The sequence below is a fragment of the Sinohyriopsis cumingii genome, chromosome 5 (genome assembly GCF_028554795.1).
Source record: "Sinohyriopsis cumingii isolate HCF-2022 chromosome 5, ASM2855479v2, whole genome shotgun sequence".
NCBI classification, from domain to species: Eukaryota; Metazoa; Mollusca; class Bivalvia; order Unionida; family Unionidae; genus Sinohyriopsis; species Sinohyriopsis cumingii.
In genome coordinates this window covers 88,576,542-88,584,688 of record NC_142965.1, presented here as the reverse complement: position 1 = coordinate 88,584,688, position 8,147 = coordinate 88,576,542, and positions in this window count along the sequence as shown.

Genomic DNA, 8,147 nt, shown 5'->3' with positions numbered 1-8,147 from the left:
TTAATTCCCTCAAAGTTTTCCTGTTTCCTTTTCTGTTTGTGCATGTCTTCCAGGTTATAGTAGTCTGAATATATGACCGACAGAATAACGCACTCGTAACAGCTGTAGTATTCTTAACATCGATAACGGATCGAGGCCTAATACACTTTGGCGCTGGAATATAGCTCCGGTCCCAAAACGTGTAGTATTGCACCACGCCAATATCGAATGTCTTACATCTAAGTACCATTGTGACATCTCGCATATACCTTTCAATATATTCTTCAATTTCGGGATTAGTTTTGGCTATCGTTTGCTCTGTCTTGTCCATTTTCAGTAAAACTATGATGGCGTTTTTAATAACCGTATGTCCCGTTTCTTCATTATTTAGAGTTTCAAGGCCCAGCGCGGCTTTCTAAAGCTGCGGAGTTCAGACTAGGCTAGGCTTCATGCCGTCCGGTTATTTAAACTCTTTACCGACGACGCCCTATGTTCGACGCTCCCTCCCATTACGAAACTCTAACAAGTCTTCTAGGCTTTTCGGGCATGGCATCGCTTCAGCTGTTTACACTCGCATTAGCCCTTCATTGACGCTACATAAAGTCTGGCAGCATCTACCTGAAAGGTGCCAGTATTCGTGGCGGTAGACCATCCGTGGAACAGGAAGTGGATGGTGACCTTCACTTCGATTGGACTTTAACCTTTAACCGCTGTGCATCTTACCGCTCTGTGGATTATTATATCTCCATTTTAATGGCTCTAATGTGGCATTGGTATTTATGCGCCCGAAATTTGTGCGCAACAAAAATAAATAGCTAAGTATCTGCTAAACACACCCAAATCTGTTGAGACTCTCACCATATTTTAGTTTTTGCGGTTATTCTGGAATATGTTATCCCATACAAGGCGCTCACCCTGCTAGTGCCTCCATAACCAGGCTGGTGTATTCGTCGCAAATTTATGTTTCCCTTCTTACCTAGGCATCGCTGTTAAAGCCCTTTTCTGACCGTGTCCCTGTCCCACAAAGCTTGCACGACACTATGGATATACGCCCCTTTTAATCATTGTTTCATGGAACTTGCAGTGATCGTAATGCCTATTATTTCCGCCAAGAGTTAATTAGTCCCTAATGAAAGGCGAGCTTCTTTTTGAATGCATAATACAGAAGCTAATGTGGCAACATAAACATAGAATTTCTTCACAGGAAATCTTAATCGCTTATCTTGTCTTTTATTGCTGATTGCTACTCAATGATAATTCTCATTTCCTTTTTTGTGCACATTATATAATAACACGAAAACACACACAGACACACAGACAGACAGAGAGAGAGAGAATAATTTTGCAAGTGATATTAGCAATTAGATTCTACATTACTGTTAGCATATCGTATTTTGATCTAAATATTGTATGACTATTATACTGGATGTTTCAATAATAGAATAATGCTTCCGTACTCTTCAAGTCAGTGATGGATTATCAGTTGTTATCCATTAAAAAAACCAAAATGACCAGAAAATGCATTCAGCTGCTCTGTTTAATCTATTGTGTATATTGTAAATAAATATAACATGTTACACACAATGACATAGACATTTCCACTGTTTATCCTATTCTTTCTCTCCCATAAGTAATTTCCATTGACTTTTTAAACCCTTTGCTTACTTGAAATATATGTTATTTGCTATGCGTATTTAATTTGCATTGTTTCTTAAATTATTCTCGACAACAATTATATATTTTTTATTGTATCTTGGCTCTTGTTCAAATTCATATTCACTGCGTTCCTGACTAGAGACACATATGTTTTTATTTTGTAAATAAATAATGCATAGCTAATATTTCCATTAGGGTTAAGGTTAAATAGTAAGATACAGGTTTGGAATGGGTCAATGCCATTATGTTTACCATGCATTTTAGTATAATTTGAATAAACAGAATTTGTCTTGATCCTAAATTGGAATGTTCTCGATTGTAAAAATTATATAAAGTCATGTTATTTTTAGAAAATGCTAATTGCGACCGAGTGCGAGTAATGTGCTTTATAATCGTGTTATCTGGAAATGAATCATTCGAGCTGTACGATCTTGAAGCAGAATCATTAGTATTATATTGTTCTCTACTTTATTCAACTTATTTGTTTCACTGGATATACAAAGTGATCATAATCCTATTCTTGGTGAGCGACATTAACTTGGAATTATAGTGAATTCAAATAAGAACACCTTGTATTATATTACTTTAATTCATCAAAAGACTGCTGTCACATCACTACGTCACAGGCCACTACAGGCATATTAATACCTTCCATGCTGACGGTGATTTTACGGAGGCCTGCGGCATTTCATGAGACGATTTTAGATTTAATAAATGTCCATCTGTAAAAAAGACAATATGGTAGCCATCATTAATTTTGTTTTACTTATGTAGAGTACGATGGCTAGGCCTGTATTTCATGTCTACGATCGGAACACTGCTGTGAAACGTGTCACATTGATCGTAAGATCAAACGTTTGAACGACGATGTCGCCGATTTAATTATCTAAACTTCATAAGGACTCATCCAAAGTATGATCCAAAGTTAACAATGAGTTTACGGAATGCCTGCAAATTAACACTTTAACCGAAACCGTAGCAAACCATAGCAAACTGTCACCGCAATCGCCAGAAATCGGACAGCTTCGTCTCGCATGCGCACTGACTTATTTTCGACAATTATTTTGTTTTCTATTCTGGAATTGTTAGTATTTCTTAATCTAAATTTCACTTAAGTTGCCATGAATGGTTAGCTTGTCAAATAATCGACCGAAATAGTGCGGGATCGAATCCTACCATCAGACCAGGACTGTGGTGTATCTTTGGGCAAGGCACTTTACTCCAATTACCTCAGCACTAAATGCCCTACTTGTTGTGATGTGCCGTAAAGTACAAAATAAAGATATTTCACATACGTTAAAAGCGTAACAAAATCATTGCTTCTCCTATCATTCATATAAATTTGCCTTATTTCTAGTACATGACCCGTATGAAACTACATCATTTGTAGATCCCAGTCTGTTATCGTATAAAGCATACAGATGTTTAGTTTAAGTTGTACTTGTTATTAATGCACGCATCTAAGACATATATATATATATATATATATATATATATATATATATATATATATATATATATATATATATATATATATATATTTCTACTTGTTCTGTTATAGTTTTTGTCTTTATACGTTCATTATCTCATTATCTCCGTATGACAATACATAAACTATATTTTTCTTCGCACAAATTCAAGACTTCCAATGTTTGATAAACGTCACGTATTTCATACCTTCATGTTCAGACATTGCACGTGCTACGTGTTGCGATGTTGTGTTGTTAGTTCACATGAATTAAGATTCCATGTTATAAAGTCGAATTTTGTTCACATAAGCAATGATACGTCGATTAATACACACTTACATGCAAACATTCCTGCATAAGTAACAATCATATAACGGTGACAAATTAGTTCTATACATGAAACTTAATAACACGACAAAAAAGGTAATAAATACAGAACGATGTTCTCTGAAATATAAAATAATAAAACAATAATTTACTATATATGTCAAAGGCGAATCCGTTACATGCTTAATGAAGATGTTTTCATCATTTGAGTAACGGCTAAATCAGTTTAAATGGATTTTACTCTTCATTTTATGTAATCAAAGCCCCAGAAGGATAATAGTTTAGTGCATCTTATGTCAGACACGCTCTCGAAACATTTGAAGCACAAAGATCGTTTCAAATCACGTCCTTTCCTTTTTAAAGGAACATAGTGCAATGTTCAGATACTATCTTGTATGTGCAATTAGTTAGTACTCAATTAGCATACAAATAATACCTAAATCTAGCCCTGTTATCATCACCAAAAGGAGTCAGGGAACAAAATGCCCTAAAATAGACTAGGACTACAATCTTGGATACTGAACCAGAACTAATAATTGTGATATATTTCCGTATGTCCTCATCGGTGTATGCATATTTTATCTTTTAAGACATAACTTCCTTGTAGGTTCAGAATTTTAAATAGAAACATGAACGAAAAATACAGCGCATTCTGACACAGGTGCAGGCAGCAGAATTATCAGTTTTTGACTGCGAACATAATGCATAGGATAGTAGATACATATTGGGAAAGGGGTATACTCCAAAATTTCTTTCTGTTCTCAGAAACACATTTTAATCTTGACGCAATTGGATATACGAATTCCTAATTTGAGGACAATTCTCACTGCAGTTAAGAGTGTTGATTCAGAAAATGGTTTTCATACAGTAGACAGCAAAAGTTAATGGTGGATTTTCACTTGATTGTATTTCAGACGTTTACGTGAAAATCAATAACACAAGGTAATCATCCCATTTGTTTGTTGTAACTTGGATACGTGTATTTCTGAGCGACAACGTTAATGGTAAACTAATTATCCATCGCTAATTACAAAGTCCACACAATTGTATTTTATATAACAATTTGTTAATTAAAATACGAATCGTTAAATATCAATGCCACCATGCCACTGTATGATGTATTTGAAATATCAGAATGAAATTAGCTAGCATATATTTAGACTGCAGAGAATGTACATACATCTTTACATTCTTGCATTTTATCAATTGACAAGAAAATGATATGTATACAATTCAAAGAAATAGAATGCTGATTATCAAGCAATAACCTATATAAAAAAAATTAAAATTATTAGAAGTCACCTTTAGTTTAGTTGCTGAGTTATACCAGTGGAACGTGGAGAAGGCATGGCCATATACATTAATATTTAGCTTGAGGAAATAGAGAAGACAGTTGTTGTTGTGGCATGTAACGCCATTTTTCAGCACACGAGAGGCTACACATTGCGGACAGTATAACTGATGAAGGAAAACCTCGGTAACAAACCACCGACGCTCCTGGCAAGCTTTCTCACATACCCACACTGACCAAGCCGTTGACTAAAACCCATTCGGACAGAGGTGAGATGGCAAAAAGCAGTAAAGGCGAGAGTTTTAGACCAGTCTGCCACACATGGCCCGAGGATACAAGGGTACTATGCAGCAATGATAGTTGCCGACGATGGAGGAATCGCCATCTTATGTTTTATGGGGAGGACTAGTTTTAGTATCTGGCCTCCCATGTACCTCATTCTGCGTTACAGATTTGATTTGTAAAATGCAGGTTGAAGCCTCGTCAGAACTACATCGAAAAACGGCTTCGTGGGATCAGTCAGAACGACAACCAGAAGGATCATTCTAGACGTTTTTTTCCAGTAGGTAACGTTTTGTTTTGTTTAGAAAATGCTAATTGTGTCCTGAGGTCAAGTAGAAACTGTTATAATCTTGTGATTGAAAGGACTTTAACAATATAAATTTTAAGTTATGTTATATGTAGTAGCCAGTATTTGTATTCATTTCGGGCTGGAATCATTTTTATTGAAATTTATCAATCAAAATAATTATTTTTCTGGAAATAAAAATGTGCTCTGATAAAATTATTGAGTAGATACAATCACTGGAATTTACGGTATATTCTAACCTGGAATTATTTTTCTGTGATCCAACTAAAGACGGTCGACACATCAACACTTCAATAGCCACCAAAGACACGTCATCGACTCAAATTTCGGGATTTGTCTCTGGACTTTTACTGAATTTTATTCGGAATTTTACATTATTAGGACTTGTGTCTGTAATTCTTGATTATTGTGGGATTTAATTCACAATTCCGTAATTTGTTTTATCTTCTCATTTTTCACTTTGTGTTCTAGGGAAATAAATATACTACAAAGCTTGTTGTTTTTCACTCTTTTCTGTTACTTAATTTAAGAGCATAGACTCGTAACAGAAAATTGTGCGTCTTTCCTTGGGATACGAGTTTTCAAAATTTGCATTCACCTCCATTTGGAATTTTCTAAATCCCAGGTACTGTATCACATTTTAGGAATCTTTAGTGAAGTCAAATAGGTTTTGACAATGTCATCTCAAGTGGAGATCTTTAATTCAAATCCTACAAAGGAAAGTATAGACTTCTATACAATGGATGAATAGCTTCAGATGGCCAGAAAATATGATCTTTCTGAGACAAAAGTTTCTTTAACAAAACCAGAAATCAAACATATTTTGGTCCAATAGTTGGTGGAAAATAGCGTTTTGGATAAACGTGTTTCATATTTAAATATTAAGTTTGCATCATACTTTAACATGAAAGTCAAGGAATAAAAATTAATATACAAGATGGAATTAGAGTTAAGAACCTTGAGCTTCAGATAGAGACAGAACAGAAACAAATGCAATTAGATACAGAGGAAAGAAAGAGGAGAACAAAATTGGAGAAAGATAAGAAGCAAATGCAATTAGATAAAGAGGCAAGAGAGAGGAAAATGCTGCTGGAGAACTAGGCGAGAGCAACAAATGCAGTTACAGAAAGAAGAAAAACAAATGCAATGCAGTTGGAAAAAGAAGAGAGAGAAACAAATGCAAATGCAAAATGAAAAGTTTTGATGTTACTAAGAATATTAAAATAGAGAGCAAGAAGTAGATAAATAATTTTCTCATTTTGAAACAATTGCTGAAAAATGCAAATAGTCAAGAGCGTATTGGACTCTATTATTACAAAGTGCACTTTTTGGCAAAGCCCTATACTTCATTTTCAGTACAGGAAAGTACAACAATGTGCCGACTATGACCTGGTTAATGAATGCATCTTACAGGGTTAAAAGTTAGTTTCTGTGGCGTATCGGCAAACGTTCAGGAACCATACAAAAGAAGTTGAATAAGCTCATGTCGAATTTGCAAAAACCAACGGGCAGTTATTTGATAGGTGGTTCTTAGCCACGAACGTTGATCAAGATTACAAAATTCTAAGACAACTCGTAATAACAGTTCAAAAAGTGCGTCCATAGTTACGTTAAAAACATCATATCCAGACATGGATGAGGAATTCACCTATGCTCTTTCCAATATGTTTGACTGGTTTGAGGTTAACTCTGCCACACTCATGCCAGCCATATAAGAGCGTCGTTGTGCCCACCTGCAATACAAGCGATCCCCTGCCAGAAGACACTACAGGCATACAGGTCTACCAGAAGCAAAGTGCAGAGATTAGCACGACAGTGTGCCAGTGAATACTGGCTTCAGCTCTGTCATAGCATCCAGTCAGCAGCAGATATCGGAAACATCAGAGGCATGTACGATGGCATAAAGAAGCATTGGGTCCCACGAAGAAAGTGACAGCACCACTGAAGTCTGACACAGGCGATACCATCCACAACAAGGGCAAGCAGATGGAGCGTTGGGTGGAATACTACTCCGAACTGTACTCCAAAGAGAACCACGTGATCAAAGATGCCCTCAACACCATTGAAAACCTCCCTCTCATAGCCGATCTGGACGAGAAACCTACTGTAGATGAACTAAAGAAGGCCTTAGAGAAACTCTCCCTAGGTAAAGCCACAGGAAAGGATGGAATCAGAGCAGAACTCATCAAGTGCGGAAGTAGCGTGCTGATCACACACCTGCACGACCTCCTCTACCAGTGCTGAGACGATGGTGCATTGCCTCAGGACATGAGAGACGCTAACATCATAACCCTGTGCAAGAACAAGGGCGACAGAAGCGACTGAAACAACTACAGGCGCATATCACTTCTCAGCATCATGGGCAAAGTTTTCGCACGCGTCGCCCTGAACAGACTGCATACGTTTGCTGACAGAGTGTACCCAGAGTCGTAGTGCGCGTTCCGCGCAGAGAGGTCCACAATCGACATGATCTTCTCTGTCAGGCAACTGCAGGATAAATGCAGAGAACAACACATGCCCTTCTTCCTGGCCTTTATAGACCTCACCAAGGTATTCGATCTCGTCGGGAGAGACAGACTCTTCACAATCCTGGCGAAAATTGGTTGCCCTCCAAAGCTGCTAAGCATGATCCAGTCCTTCCACGATGACTTGAAAGGCATAGGCTGCGTCCTTGCCCCCACGCACTTCGGTATCTTCTTCGCAGTACTTTGGGACGGCCACATAAGGGATGCACACGCGATCAGACGGCAGACTGTTCAACCTGGCACGACTGAAGGCAAAGTGCGTGAAGTAACCATCAGGGACATGCTCTTTGTAGACGATGCTGCTCTAGCCA